Source organism: Aquarana catesbeiana, linkage group LG03, assembly GCF_042186555.1.
Source record: "Aquarana catesbeiana isolate 2022-GZ linkage group LG03, ASM4218655v1, whole genome shotgun sequence".
Classification (NCBI taxonomy): Eukaryota; Metazoa; Chordata; class Amphibia; order Anura; family Ranidae; genus Aquarana; species Aquarana catesbeiana.
In genome coordinates, this window is record NC_133326.1 from 5921140 (window position 1) to 5936245 (window position 15106).

The window sequence follows — 15106 nt, forward strand, 5'->3', positions numbered from 1 at the left end:
GATTTGGTCTCAAGTGGTCATCATGTAGTATGAAGGAAAACTGGGAAGAAGCCCCCTGGGGTAGGCCTTGGGAAGCTCCTATTTGAAGGGACCTAAACTAAGGACTATTGTCAATGAAAATCAATATTATGAAAAGACCCCTGGTTTCATGTAAGTTGTGTAACGTGATGGAGAAGAGAGAAAGGAGCCTGGCAATGTGTTGTGTTATGGAGCAATTTGTTGTGGTTCAAGTAAAGCATCAGAAAAGCAAGTGGTGTGGACAATCCTTTATTACAAAGACCCTTAGGTATATGGAGTGTGGGCCTCAGGCTGGGAGAATGAGAGTGGCCAAGATGGCAGAATAGCTTCCAAATACAGGCATGTGTGCATCCTACTCAAGTCCTGTAGTAAGGAGAACAGGGGAGGTGTACTTGGTCAGGTACATGGTGACTAATGCAGTCCACTTACACACTGCTGGTGAGCAGTGTGCTTGTAGGCAGGTGCAGTCTATATTCCCCACTGGAGGTGGTGCTCTATCAAAGCAGCAATGCAAAAGGGGAAGGAAGTTGTGAGGAACTTAGTTCTTCTATGACTTCCTGTGGTCACCAGGAGATACCCTGTTTCCTCGAAAATAAGACCTAGCGTGATTTTCGGTGATGGCTGCAATATAAGCCCTGCCCCCCAAATAAGCCCTACCCTGTTTCCCCAAAAATAAGCCCTACCCTGAAAAGAAGACCTACAAGCACTTTAACTAGGGATTATTTGGGGGGTAGGGCTTATATTGCAGCATTTACCGACAATCACGCTAGGTCTTATTTTCGGGGAAACAGGGTAGCTGTCTGTTTGGGCGCTGGCAACCCAAGTGACCTCAATGGCCATCTTGTGTAAAGGCAGAGTGTATTCAAGACTTTGGCTCCCTTTATGCAAGTGGCTAGTGCAAGGACAGGTTCCCCCTCTGGCAGGGACAGTGCTTAGCGGTATGGAAAAGTTCCTGAGGAGTAGGAAATGTGCAGGAACTAAGACTCTCCTCGTAGGAATCCTCCCACTTGGGTGTGGACCGGCCAGGCTGCATTCCTGCTCCTTACTACGAAAGCTGCCGGCATCACTCCCAGGTCTCGATCCTCTACTACTATGGGGAAGTGGCTCCAGTAGGCTGTGCCTGCCCGCTGGGCCTGTTTGTATGTTGTTGGAACTCACACAATGTACTGTTCTCAACCTCCTTGGCAAAGAGAGGACTAAACTGCTGTATTGTGCCATGATGCTGCGGGACAAACACCAGACAAAGGGAGCCTCAGTTTGCTATGCTGAGGAGAGGACAGAACCCCAGGAGGCCCACCCAGGCTAAGGATTGAGAGCTCACAAGAGGGAGAATCCTGTGAATCCAGTGGGCACCAGGCTAAGAGGGGAGCCCCATGTGAGGTGTGACCTCTCACCTGGTCTCAAGGGATAGACCATGACTTACAATTCATCAGGGGCCATTGGGAAAAGTGTCCCTTACATTGGTGGTAAGTAGCAAGAATGCAACCCTCAAAGTGGTGGTCAGAATCCCACCCTTAGCCAAAAAACCATTGGGGTGATACTGCTTGCTTTGTCAAGTGGCATTGGATCTGGAATTATGCAGGCACCATCAGATAGGAGGTCAATCAGCTACAGCTCAAGTAACCAATTGCTACCTGTAGGTGGGGGGCAGCGCCTCAGTACTCACACAGTCATGTGCGATAACTTGTATTAAAACAGCGCAACAACAGTTTACAGCAACCTGGTGGGAAGCCCAACCAGGTGCACTCACGGTTAAAGAAACGTGAAGAGAGCGGGTTCCAGCCAGAGTGACAGCATCTGTAGAGAGAGGCAGAAAGCGACTTGGCCATTTTGTGCCCAAACGAGAAGATGTCCAGGAAAGATGGGACCCTATGCTTTCCAGGAACCTTTCCCTACTGTTAGTACTGTCCATATCAGACGTGGTTCCTTTCCCTATGCTACCACTCTCATAAAGCGCGCCAAAACCGGGGAGGCAGGCCCTCAAATGGTCTCTGCCTGACCAAAGATTGCTGCCAGAATCACATAAGGAAACAGCATCCAACCGTATCGCTTCCCCAGTGACCCAGGCAACCGTAGAGCTACTGGGTTCCTCCTGACTTCCTCTCCAGCTGCAGAGCCGCTGTGGTTGAGCACCTCCTACAGGGGCGAAAATGTATTCTTTTAACATATAACCTTCTTTCTTTTTCACCTTTTTGTTATTCCTCTTTCACTTCCCTTCATCTGTCAGGGATACTCTCAGATCTCCATAGCTAATTAACCACTGATTTGCCTAATTAATTTCATGAGCCATTGACAGGAGAGAGAGGGGAGGGTTTTTTTTCTTTCCTTTTACTTTGTTGTATATAAATGCTATGTCTTGAGATGTTTTTTATGACTATGAATAAAGTGGTTGTAAAGACACAAGGTTTTTTACCTTCACGCATTTACCTATGCAAGAAGGTAACCTTTTGTGTGCAGCAGCACCCCCCCCCCATCCCCCTAATACTTGCCTAAGCCCCATCTCTATTCAGCCTGTTCGGTGCCTTGCACTCCTGATTGAATTTTGACAGCAGCGGGAGCCATTGGCTGTCAATCACAGCCAGTGAGCCAAGCGGGAGATGGAGGGGGCGGGGCCGAGACGCAGCTCCGTGTCTGAATGGACACACAGAGCAGCGGCTCAGCTCATGTGCCCCCCATAGAAAGCTGCTTGCGGTGGGGGGCACATGGCAGGATTGAGGGGCAAAAAGTGCAGACGTGGGACCCGAGAAGAAGAGGATCCAGGCTGCTCTGTGCAAAATCACTGCACAGAGCAGGTAAGTATGACATGTTTTTTTTTAATTTTTTTTAAAAACGAGATTTTAACCACTTCAGCCCCGGAAGGATTTACCCCCCTTCCTGACCAGAGCACTTTTTGCGATACGGAAATGCGTCGCTTTAACTGACAATTGCGCGGTCGTGCGACGTTGCACCCAAACAAAATTGACGTCCTTTTTTCCCCACAAATGGAGCTTTCTTTTGGTGGTATTTGATCACCTCTGCGGTTTTTATTTTTTTGCGCTATAAACAAAAAAAAGAGCGACAATTTTGAAAAAAAAAAAAATTTTTTTACTTTTTGCTATAATAAATATCCCCAAAAAATATATAAAAAAAAAATTCTTTCTCAGTTTAGGCCGATATGTATTCTTCTACATATTTTTTGAGAAAAAAAAAAAATCACAATAAGCGCAAAAGTTATAGCGTCTACAAAATAGGGGATAGATTTATGGCATTTTTATTATTATTTTTTTTTTTTACTAGTAATGGCGGCGATTTTTATCGTGACTGCAACATTGCGGCGGACACATCAGACACTTTTGACACTATTTTGAGACCAGTGACATTTATACAGAGATCAGTGCTATAAAAATGCACTGATTACAGTGTAAATGACACTGACAGGGAAGGGGTTAACACTAGGGGGCGATCAAGAAGTTAAGTGTGTCCTAGGGAGCTATTACACTATACCATGACAGAGATCACCACTCCCGATCACAGGGAGCAGTAGATCCCTGTCATGTTGCTAGGCAGAACAGGGAAATGCCTTGTTTACATAGGCATCTCCCCGTTCTGCCGCTCCGTGTCACGATCGCGGGCCCCCGGCGGACATCGAGTCTGCGGGACCCGCGGGCAGACTCACGGAGTACACGGTTGACGCGCACGCGCCCACCAAGCCACTTCTTAAAGGGGACGTACAGGTCCACCCATTTTCCCAGCCGTGGCCATTGTGCTGACATTGCGCTGGTCGGCAAGCAGTTAATATCACTTTAAGGCTTATTGCCGAAACGCAGGAGCCACCGTACTTTGTACACTCCACTCGATGTACTAAAGTGACTTTTTCAGAAGGACGAGTTGCCAGCTCTTCACATTATACCTTCATGTTCCATTAGTGTTGGGAAGAAACTCTGAGAAGCAGCATCATCAGACCACCTTTATGGGGAATCTGTCGTTGAAGTTTTCTTCTAGTGCACCTGCGTACATTATTCTGAAGGAACACCGGGGGTTCCATGGAACCTTAGTTGAGAGTAGCCGATCTCTAGGATTTATGGACTGTTTGAAGCAAGGGGGCAGGGGATGTGGGCTATGGGAAGATTCCTTGGTTTTCTTACCATCGAGAGCATTTTGACCAAATAGATGGAAGAGTTACTAAATGTGGGGAGGTTTGGGGGGTTGTGGAATGGCGGTTGCTTGGGATTTATCTAAACATGGTCATGTACTCGAATGGTTAAGGAGTTGTTTCCTTCATTCCTATAGAGTTCAAGACGTTGACACTCCTTTCTATGCCGTAGTTTGATATAAACTCAATTTTTTGTGTTTTTTTTTTTTTTTAAATCCACTTTACAAAATGTCCTACTGTGCGTATGCTGGAGGTTGGTCCCTCTGCCTTTTAATATATCTTGCTCTTGTTGCATGTTGTCTATAATATCCTGTATTTGTATCACTGCGGTTGCGGAGCCATACAAGTGTTAATGGTAGTGAATTGCTAGGTGGCAATTTTAACACAAAATACATTTATAGAATAATTATCCAGCGGAGATGGAAGAGAACAATACATCATTCGTGCTAAAAGCCTTTTGAAATTATAAGTATGAAAAGACATGAATGCCGGGTGTAATATAAGAGCCAACATCGTGTGAAGATGTTATCAGTGCGTGGCACTGCTGTCAAATCATAAAGAAATTCCTCAAATATGGAAGAGAACTTCCTGATCTACAGATAAAGGAACGCTACGAGCCGAGTATGGATGGTAAATGTTGGCATTTCTGAATCGTAATACTTTGGATTAAAGCGGAACTGAACTATATCTGAGCTCCACAGACTGAAAACGTGATTTAGTATTAAAAATCCTTATTTTTATTGGTCTTATGTAGTATTAAAATTTTCTGAGATACTGAATTTTGGGGTGTCACTCGCTGTAACCATAATCATCAATATTAGAAGAAAGAAATGCTTGAAAAATATAATTTTCGACCAGACTCGAGTCCGTCGGAAAGATTTGAAACATGTTTTATTTCTAGGTCCATCGGACTTTTGGGGGAAAAAAAAGTCCGCTGGAGCCCACACACAATCGAATTGTCCGACGGAGTCCAGTCTGGCGGACCAAGTCTGCCAGAAAGTCCGCTCGTGTCTACGCGGCATAACACATCTACATAAAATATATGAGTTTTACTTTTTTATTTGAATTACTGGAATAAATTAACTTTGATGATATTCTAATTTTTTGAGATGCACCTGTATATATATATATATATATATATATATATATATATATATATATATATATACATACACAGTATCACACAAAAGTGAGTACACCCCTCATATTTCTGTAAATCTTTTCTTCTATCTTTTCATGTGACAACACTGAAGAAATGACACTTGTCTACAATGTAAAGTAGTGAGTGTACAGCTTGTATAACAGTGTAAATTTGCTGTCCCCTCAAAATAACTCAACACACAGCCATTAATGTCTAAACCGCTGGCAACAAAAGTCAGTACACCCCTACCCTCGCCGGTGTCATGTGACTCGTTAGTGTTACAAGGTCTCAGGTGTGAATGGGGAGCAGGTGTGTTAAATTTGGTGTTATCGCTCTCACTCTCTTATACTGGTCACTGGAGGTTCAACATGGCACCTCATGGCAAAGAACTCTCTGAGGATCTGAAAAAAAAAGAATTGTTGCTCTACATAAAGATGGCCTAGGCTATAAGAAGATTGCCAAGACCCTGAAACTGAGCTGCAGCACAGTGGCCAAGGCCATACAGCGATATAACAGGACAGGTTCCACTCAGAACAGGCCTCGCCATGGTCCACCAAAGAAGTTGAGGTCACGTGCTCAGCGTCATATCCAGAGGTTGTCTTTGGGAAATAGACGTATGAGTGCTGCCAGCATTGCTGCAGAGGTTGTAGGGGTGGGGGGGTCAGCCTGTCACTGCTCAGACCATACGCCACACACTGCAACAAATTGGTCATCATGGCTGTCATCCCAGAAGGAAGCCTCTTCTAAAGATTATGTACAAGAAAGCCCACAAACGTCTGCTGAAGACAAGCAGACTAAGGACATGGATTACTGGAACCATGTCCTGTGGTCTGATGAGACCAAGATAAACTTATTTGGTTCAGATGGTGTCAAGCGTGTGTGGCGGCAACCAGGTGAGGAGTACAAAGACAAGTGTGTCTTGTCTACAGTCAAGCATGGTGGTGGGAGTGTCATGGTCTGGGGCTGCATGAGTGCTGCCGGCACTGGGGGGCTACAGATCATTGAGGGAACCATGAATGCCAACATGTACTGTGACATACTGAAGCAGAGCATGATCCCTCCTTTCAGAGACTGGGCCGCAGGGCAGTATTCCAACATGATAACCACCCCAAACACACCTCCAAGACCACCACTGTCTTGCTAAAGAAGCTGAGGGTAAAGGTGATGGACTGGCCAAGCATGTCTCCAGACCTAAACCCTATTGATCATCTGTGGGACATCCTCAAATGGAAGGTGGAGGAGCGCAAGGTCTCTAACATCCACCAGCTCCGTGATGTCGTCATGGAGGAGTAGAAGAGGACTCCAGTGACAACCTGTGAAGCTCTGGTGAACTCCATGCCCAAGAGGGTTAAGGCAGTGCTGGAAAATAATGGTGGCCACACAAAATATTGACACTTTGGGCCCAATTTGGACATTTTCACTTAGGGGGTGTACTGACTTTTGTTGCCAGCGGTTTAGACAATAATGGCTGTGTGTTGAGTTATTTTATTTTCTAAATTTGTATTACTTTCTAGTAGGAGCCCTACCTGACCTCCTTAAGCTGCCCAAAGTCTTTCTCGATCTACTGCCATGGAAATATGTGTAGCACCCTCTTGGTTAGTGTAGGTTGCTATAGGTAAATTTAGCTTGGCTTCTCTGTAATCAGTGGAGTATGACTTGATTGCTCTAGCCTGTTCAGTGCTACACAGGTTGCCGGTGTGATTGCTTCCCTCTGCATTCTGGAAGATTCTAGAACTACAGAGTGAGAGCAGTTTAAAATTTTTGGGAACCCAGCCAATCCCTGGAGAAGTTGGTTGGAGAGCCCATAAACAGCATGAGGTACCAGAAAAGGAGGTCTTTGGATCCTGGGTGACCCCTGCTGGAGGAGTCCCCTGTTTGAGGGGCTCTGCCCCTCTGGGGAGTCTACTGGGATGCTTCTGTGTGATCATCAAGGTCCCAGCCAGAGGAGCTTGGCTCCTCTGTAATCAGTGGAGTAGGACTTGATTGTTCTAGCATGTTCAGTGCTACACAGGTTGCTGGTCTGATTGCTTACCTCTGCATTCTGGAAGATTCTAGAACTACAGAGGGAGAGCAGTTAAAATATTTTTGAGAACCCAGCCAATCCCTGGATAAGTTGGTTGGAGAGCCCATAAATAGCATGAAGCACCAGAAAAGGGGGTCTTTGGATCCTGGGTGACCCCTACTGGAGGAGTCCCCTGTTTGAGGGGCTCTGCCCTTCTGGGAAGTCTACTGAGATGCTTCTGTGTGAACATCAAGGTCCCAGCCATGGATTTGGCTTGGGGACCTATTCCCTAAAGTCTGAGGTCTGGAGAATACCAGGTGGAGGCTGGATGGAAGACGGTCCAGTGGTTGGGGTATGGTGAGTCTGTGTCTCCCTGACTAATAAGCACTCGGTGGATATCAGAAGGTGGCAGCTGATGATCCTGAGGCTTGTAAGTATTGACCTATGTTCTATGTCCCAAAGACTGTATGCAGTTCCTAGCTCTACACAGAAGCAAGAGTCAGCCTTTCCCTTTATGGGAGTCCTCTGCCAGGAGAGAGAGAAGAGTCTTCAGTTCCTTCAGTTTCCTTAGGGCAGGGGTCTCCAAACTGTGGCCCTCTAGTTGGAAGTACATTTCCCATCATGCCTAGTCATGTCTGTGAATATCATAGTTTTACGATGCCTCATGGGACGTGTAGTTTCGCAACAGCTGGAGCGCCGTAGTTTGGAGAACCCTGCCTTAGGGTATTCTATGTTTTCCCATACCTATGCAAGGTACAGTACATCAGCAATAAAAATACAAAAGATACTCCTAGACTGTTTTATTGAGCCAGTGAGAGAGAAGAAAATGCTGTGTGCCTGGCTGTGCGCGCTCTAGTTTCTAGTTTACTAGACCAACTAATACCAGTGGCTCCTGTGGGGGCGGAGCTACATATGAAAGTAAACCTCTGCTAATGAAATAAATTCTTGGTCAGGGTTTCCTTTTCCGATTTCTTTCTTATTTGAGAATGATGGCTTGCTCTTCCACTTTTTAGAATGATTGAGCTGGCATTCAATGAAATTGGTTATTTGTATCTCAAAAATGAATGTCTATCTGTAGCAATAGTATACAAATATTCTTCGAATCTTCCTGGACTTTTTTTTTAGCTTTTCAGTAAAACGTATTCGCAGAATTTATAGTAAGAATTTTTTTTTAAATTCCATCAAATGGAAATGTTTAACTATAGTAAGAAATATTTCTGAAGAACCTTCATACAGCATGTCAAAATTTTGTTTTACCACTACGAGGGCGGGACACCTGTCTTTTTTGTTGCCAACATCAATTTCGAAATCGCTATTAACGGCCACAGTGGCTCAAAGCAGCCTTCTAGTAATGGAACCTCACCAATAAGGAGGTCTCTTACCGCATGGTTCGAGGTTGTGTGAACCTTCGAAAGGAAGATTCACGACCATGACCCTATGATTGCCAACCTACCAGTAGTTGGGGAAAAAAACCTGGATCTCAACTCTCTGTGCACTGAAAAGCCATTAAAGGTGTGATTTGTTGAGGGAGGCTCTGCCACCGTCTCTGCACAGAGCCACTTCCTCTTTCTTTATGACCTCGTAAAGTCCCAGCCGAGAGGCCAATTTGGAAAACAAACGGCTTGGGGTTGACAGGTAATTAGATCCAGGGGACATATTACAAGCCTTTGAATATCAATGGACTTTGAACACTTTAGCACATCTTCAGCAGTATAAAGGCAGAGCAGGTAATATTGAGCAGCATTAACAATGTTTCCTAGAAAAATATCTTGGTCCCAAAAACACGTGAATTTGTAGACTCAATTTACCTTCCGTGTAGAAGTTCTTTACTCAGCACAATCTGGTAACGTAGCTCCACGTTTTATTCTTCCAGCATTTTCCCTTAATGGGATCCTTGAGGGTTTGTGGAAGACAAGGTGAATGGATGGCCTTGCTTTTAAGGAAACCAATGTGATATAAACGTACTGGATTATAGAGTCTTCATTACCCAACAAGAGAATAAATCTCGTATTCATTATCGTTTAACTTGAGCTGGTTTAAAGCTCTAATCTTTGTCTTCTTTGGAAGTGGTTAGCACTTCCGCCTGGCAGCACTGGTGTCGTCGGTTCAAATCCCAACCACGGCACTACCTGCCTGGGGTTGGCATGTTCTCCCTGTGCCTGCATGGGTTTCCATTGGGTACTCTGGTTTCCTCCCGCACTCCATAGACATGCTGGTAGGTTAATTGGATAAATTGGCCCTTATGTGTGTATGTATGAATGTAAATTAGGCTGCATACTGTCAGGAACCATGAATCAGACTGAGACAGAATTGCAGTAAAAAAATCACACTTTAATAAAATGGTAATATGGTACAAACAAAGCAAACGCAGTCAAAACATAGCCAGGGGTAACCAGAGCGGGTGGTCGAAAAAAAGCCAGTGAAACAGGAATCCAGAGATCAGCGCAGTAGAGGCAGTAAACAGGATCAGGAACCAGAAGGGAAGTCAGCCAGGCAAAAGTCTTTAACAGAAAAACACAGCAGAGAGTATTCGGATATGTTGACCAGGCGAAGGCACAGGAGATCTGATCCAGGCAGTTTAAATAGCCAGCAGGTCTAGCTGACGAGCAGGAAATGAAGACCAGGTGATTCACTGTGGAAAGAAGAGTACTGGCAATTAACTGACAACTGAGCACAGAGCTCTGAGAAGGAAAGACTGAGCCCAGCCCTGACACATTCACACCTGAGCGCCGCGTTTCTCTGGCGATTGTATGCTCCTTTCTGAGTGTTTTTGTACAGTGTTTTTAAAGCATTTTCGAGCTTTGGAGATTTTTTTATTGGCCAATAGAGAAAATTATCATCATCATCATTTGTTGCTATGTTTTTCAGCTTTTTTCATCCGATTTTATTAATTATTATTGATTTATTAATTTTTTACTTTTTTCGTAAGGGGTAAAAGGTTAGGGGTGAAAGGTTTTTCTTATTATTGTTTATTTATTTTCTTCTTATTATTTAGTATTATTATTTATTATTTATTGCCCAATAGAGAAAACTATCATCATCATTTGTTGCTATGTTTTTCAGCTTTTTTCATCCGCTTTTATTTATTATTATTTATTTATTAATTTTTTACTTTTTTTGTAAGGGGTTAAAGGTTTTTCTTATTATTGTTTATTTATTTTCTTATTATTTATTCATTCATGTTGTTAGGTTAGGGGTTAGGATTACGGTTAGATGTTAGGGGTTAGTATTAGGGTTAGGGGTTAATATCAGGGTTAGTGTTATTTTCATTATTTATTTTCATTATTATTTATTTATTTTATTTATTTTATTAATTTATTCATTTATTGTTTATTTATTTATGATGTTTATAATTTATTTATGTATTTTTTTTTATTAATTATTATTCATTTTTATCTAATGATTGCATTTGAGCAGAAAAAACAAAAAAAAATGGTCAAACCACGCATTTCCATGCATTTTTTTGGAGCAAAAAATGTCTACAAAATGCAACAATCTGCCGACTCGAGCAGAAAAAAAAAAAAAAAGCTCCAGAACTTTTTTGAGCTTCAGGCATTTGGTTTCAGGTGACTTGTAGTGGAGGAGATGTGAACCGTGTAGTGTGGACTATTAGATGACGCAAAGTCTAAGGAATATTTGGTCTACAGTGGAAACTCCCAACAAGAGGAATGGGTTTGGCTGACTTGTGTTCCCAGGTCATGGGGAATGTGGACTCTCTGTGTCTCCAACAGGTAGTGTGATCTATCCTATGACACTGAGCCTAAGTAACATATAGTATGGTCTACACTAGGAACTACTAATAAGAGGTATGGGTTTGGCGGCCTTATGTTCCCAGGCCATGGCACACAGTTCCCCACCTGGTGACACCTGACTTGCAAACAGATAACAGAAGTAGCCACACATGAGCGTAGTCTGTGTATAAACTGTGGTCGGGGCAGCCATTGTAAAGGCAAAGGCATAACCTTAGATTAGGCAAATATTGAGGTAGGTGGCAGATAAACCGTAACAAGCTGGTGACTGGTGAAACATCCCAAACCCAAAGCAATGCTCCAGACTTGCTTCTCTCACCTGTCCATGGATAAACCAGGTGCTGGCTCAAAGAAGCCCCTCCTGTCTCACCATTGTAGCTAATAGATGAATGAGAGTCGCATTCCGATCTCCACTCTTCGAGACACTTTCTAAACATCAAGGGTATAGCTGAAATCATGGTGTCTCCATCCAAAAAAAAAAAAAAGGGCTTGGCACTGTTCACATAAAATAAACTGGCCCTTACCTGATTTGAGGAGTTTAGTGCAGGATAGGGAGGAGCTGGATAATTAGTGAAGGGAGGAACGTGGAGGCATCAGTTGCAGGTGGATAGTCAGTGGTGGAACGTCCCGCCCCCCCGCCCTAGTGGAGAAGTTTGGAGGTACTTCATGCAAAAGGTGTGGCAATTGGTGTCCTTGACGAGGGTTTAAAAAATTAGGTATTTGTTAAAACGGCGGGACCCGTCTCATGTATGGAGTCCTCCTAGTTTGTGTAGTTCAGTCTAGACTACCGGGTAGCAAGGTAGTAGGGGTCTGTGGTCGGTTAGTAAGTCCCCGAGACGGTGTTTGCGGCTGGGGACAGAATCTAACTTAAGAGGTACCACAGATTCCAAAAGTTTGGAAGATGGTGTCCTCAAGGACCTGTAATCATTTATTCATATTAGAGCTGGAGCATTTAAGAAGGTTTATGTTTAAATATGTTTTGAGTTAATAAAAGCCCAAGCGGCCATTTAAATCCAACACAGTGTCAGTGTCCTTACTGGGGAGAAAAGGGGGGGGGGTGTTGGCAGGTGCATAATTGGTTGGGGCAGTAGGTTATCTGAACTACCCCAGTCATGAACTGTTACTGCATTACCTGAATGCAAGTTCTTCACGGCACCTGACTGTGGGAATTATTATTGGGCCCACCACGCTGCACCCCACCCACATATACCCTTGAGGGGGGTCTTGCTAAAAGGTGGATAGGTGTTCCCTTTTATAAAGAAGAACTTTGCTGCCTCTAATAACGCCCCCGAAGAAGGAAAAAAAGTCAGCATTTCTAAAACAAAAGCATGCACGCTACGCGATGAGCTCTTTCCATACTATTAATCCTCCAATGTTCATATCGAGTGACAGATGCACTTTATGATTGTCATATTCTTACAAACAACATGCCAGTTCTCCAGCGATGATCCCACGTAAAAGCAAAGGAGAGGGTGGCTCGGACTTCTAATGGGGTCACACTAATGAAGCTGATAATGCAAATCATCTGGACAGACACGGAGAGGGCTCTGCGCTTGTGTGATTTCCACAGTGCGTTCTCATGCATAGTCCTAAAGATGTCAGGTCGCCCATCAAAGCACGCCACATCAGCCTTATTCCCAGTGACAATGATGGACACGGAGGACTAGTGGATATGAGAGGCCAGGACAAGTGAGAAGATTGTGTTTATATGAATGCAAGAGAGAGCGGGAGAGAGAGCCGGAGACAGCTCGAGAGGGGAACCAAGAACAGAACAAAGGGAGAGATAAATGTTCTGGTGTTGGAGGTGTTTTGTTTGCGTGGCAATGTTACAAACAGTAGGTACAGCATCTCGGCGGTATGATTTATGGGCCTTGTCGCACTCTTTGTTTGCTGTACCATGCAGAATGAATGCCTTGCTGTCATCCTGGAAGGATACCTTCTCTCTCTCTCTCTCTCGCTCTCTCGGCGTGTCGACGGTTTCTCTCCTCTCTTCCGCATGCTCTCCTCATTTCACGCCAGAGAACATAAACAATCTTTCATAATCCTGACAGTCACACATGGAACCCTTGGAGACAAAAGGTGTTTGCTCGTCTCTTCCGCTGGTGTAGACGGTGACAAGAGTTTATGTGAAAAATAAAATGCCGCAGTACACACGACCATGTAAAGAAATAAACCACCGAATAAAGCGCTACGTCGGCCTTCGCTGGTAATCAAACGCCGGGAAGGAACATCAATTGCGATGCTGAAAGAACCGGACAATGTTACATTCAGTAGTTACATAGTTACATAGTTCATCTGGTTGACAAAAGACACAAGTCCATCCAGTTCAACCAACACGTGTTCCCAGGCAATATTTTTATACAGAAGACAATTTGCAATTTATAATAACGTTACTTTGTACAAAGCAGGAAACTGCCGCCCACCTAAGCTGATCCTAGTTGGAAAGTGTATATGTGGAAGCCTCAGTCGATGCCGCTCCTCAGACCACGCCCACTGACGCATTTCACCCTGGCCAGCGCCGTGGGGCGCAGTCATAGAGGCCTCTTTACCTAGTTGGAAAGTGTATATGTGAAAGCCTCAGTCGATGCCGCTCCTCAGACCATGCCCACTGACGCATTTCACCCTGGCCACCGTCGTGGGGCGCAATCATAGAGGCCTCTTTACCTAGTTGGAATGTGTATATGTGAAAGCCTCGGTCAATGTCGCTCCTCAGTGCCATGTCCACTAACGCATTTCCCCCTGGCCACCAAGGGCTTAATCATAGAGGCCTCTTTATCCAGTTGGAATGTGTATATGTGAAAGCCTCAGCCAATGCAGCTCCTCAGACCACGCCCACTGATGCATTTCACCCTGGCCACCATGGAGCGTAATCATAGAGGCCTCTTTACCTAATTGGAATGTGTATATGTGAAAGCCTTGGTCAATGCCACTCCTCAGACTACACTCACTGACACATTTCACCCTGGCCACCATGGGGCGTAATCATAGAGGTCTCTTTACCTAGTTGGAATGTGTATATGTGAAAGCCTCAGCCGATGCCGCTCCTCAGACCACGCCCACTGATGCATTTCACCCTGGCCACCGTGGGGCGTAATCATAGAGGCCTCTTTACCTAGTTGGAAAGTGTATATGTGAAAGCCTCAGTCGATGCTGCTCCTCAGACCACGCCCACTGACGCATTTCACCCTGGCCACCGTCGTGGGGCGCAATCATAGAGGCCTCTTTACCTAGTTGGAATGTGTATATGTGAAAGCCTTGGTCAATGCCGCTCCTCAGTGCCACGTCCACTGACACATTTCACCCTGGCCACCATGGGGCGTAATCATAGAGGCCTCTTTGCTTAGTTGGAATGTGTATATGTGAAAGCCTTGGTCAATGCCACTCCTCAGACCACACGCACTGACGCATTTCACACTGGCCACCAAGGGCTTAATCACAGACGCCTCTTTACCTAGTTGGAATGTGTATATGTGAAAGCCTGGGTCAATGCCGCTCCTCAGACCATCCCCACTGACACATTTCACCCTGGCCACCAAGGGCCTAATTATAGAGGCCTCTTTACCCAGTTGGAATAGGTACATGTGAAAGCCTAGGTCAATGCAACTCCTCCAACCACTCCCACTGATACATTTCACCCTGGCCACCATGGGGCTTAATCATAGAGGCCTCTTTACCCAGTTGGAATGTGTACATGTAAAAAGCCTAGGTCAATACCGCTCCTCAGACCACACCCAGTGACCCGTTTTACTGCGGCCACTGTGGGCTTAATCACAGAGGGTGACTAGGCTTCCCGAGAATCGCACATTAAGTCAAGACCTGCTGTATAATAGTGAGTGGCAGTCTCAGCCTGGACCCAGGCAATACTCCCAACACGTTTTACTCAGCCCACCAGGGCCGTCTTTAATACTGATTGGACCCTGGGTAAACATCTTGGGCCCTTTCGAATCCACTTATTAACTATTTGTGGGCAGTGTGGGCTCAAGGGGCAGCTGCTTTGGGCCCCACAACAATGACTGGTCCCAGATCAGCTGCCCCTTTTGCCCTGTGTTAAAGATGACCCTGCC